This window comes from Lactuca saligna, chromosome 6 (genome assembly GCF_052625555.1).
Source record: "Lactuca saligna cultivar CGN05327 chromosome 6, ASM5262555v1, whole genome shotgun sequence".
Taxonomy (NCBI): Eukaryota; Viridiplantae; Streptophyta; class Magnoliopsida; order Asterales; family Asteraceae; genus Lactuca; species Lactuca saligna.
In genome coordinates, this window is record NC_136422.1 from 178,193,389 (window position 1) to 178,194,870 (window position 1,482).

At 33.9% G+C, this 1,482-nt stretch overlaps 1 non-coding gene across 1 annotated transcript; it reads left to right on the forward strand.

The window, feature by feature from the left end:
- The first annotated feature begins 245 nt into the window (after nucleotides 1-245).
- Nucleotides 246-348, forward strand: LOC145003554 (U6 spliceosomal RNA). The gene has a single exon (XR_013662010.1). It is a non-coding gene; the product is annotated as a U6 spliceosomal RNA (small nuclear RNA).
- The last annotated feature ends 1,134 nt before the right edge of the window (nucleotides 349-1,482 follow it).

Genomic DNA, 1,482 nt, shown 5'->3' on the forward strand with positions numbered 1-1,482 from the left:
TTAATGGGTAAAAAGAACTATTTCTAAATGGTAATAACAACCATATTGGCCTAATACGCACAAAAAAAACCTTAGTGACCTAATACGGACAAACTGGAAACCTTATTACCCTCCTAAGTTATTAACCCTAATTTTAAAGAAATTGAGAATATATGACTATCAACAGTAAACTACTTCGTTTAGAACTCGTGTCATCCCATATAACCTGCTACTCCTCTATATGGTGAAGCTCTTCATCTATAGTCGTCCCTTTGGATACATCCGATAAAATTGGAACGATATAAAGAAGATTAGCATGGCCCCTGCGCAAGGATGACACACACAAATCAAGAAATGGTCCAAAAAAAATTCAACCCTTCGTCGTCTTCTCTGGAACCTTAATTCCCTTTTCAAATTCTAATAGAGTTCAATTGCAATTCTTACGTTTCAGTAGTTCATATACTAAAGTCATCATCAGGCAACATGTGGATTCTATGGTTAGATTGATCTTCTTGTTGATGTATTCAACCATTTGTGGCATGTAAGGGTGATTTTTCTTTCTATAAAGTCTCCTTTAAGTTTTTTACTTTTCTTGTCATTAAGTTTCATGTTTTATAAACTTCTGTTTATGTGTTGTATATAGTATGTATGTATTTGTTTATGTGTTGATTTTTTTATTCATTTTGCAACTTCAGTTTCTTAGTTCATGTTGTGGTTTTGCTTTTTATAAAATAATTGATAATAGACATCCTCTGCAAGTTCCTGTTGGTTTTACATTTTCATTCGTTATCAAATGTAGACATTGATGGGAGGTATCAAAGTGAGATTTTTTTGTACATATGGATGTGTTCATGTAAACATTTAAATGACAAAAAAGAAGTTATTGATAAAATGCTGCATATTTATGTAATGAAGATCATCAATCATATGAGTTTTTTGACTTAGAAGTTCTGGAAGGGTTGTGAGATAAGTTTAAATGGAAGCAATTATTTTCAGTCAAACAAATCAGTCACATTGATTAGTAAGCATGTTTTCTAAATACTTAGGGTTAATGACTTAGGAGGGTAATAAGGTTTCCAGTTTGTCCGCATTAGGTCACTAACGTTTTTTTGTGCGTATTAGACCAATATGGTTGTTATTACCGTTTAGAAATAGTCATTTTACCGGTTTTAACCGGTGAAAGGACTATTTCTAAACGGTAATAACAACCATATTGGTCTAATATGCACAAAAAAAACCTTAGTGACCTAATACGGACAAACTGGATACCTTATTACCCTCCTAAGTCATTATCCCACCATATTATCCACAAACATATCCACCACCATTCCTACAACAACACCCACGACCACAACCACAATTTCAATCTGACATTAGATTTTTTTCGTCAAACTTAAGTCGATTCCGAATTTGAGCCCGAATTCGTTCATGAAACTCAACCCACATCAGCACCCAGGAAAAAAGGGAAGGCCCCAAATACTTGGGAACTGGTAGAAGCGGAGA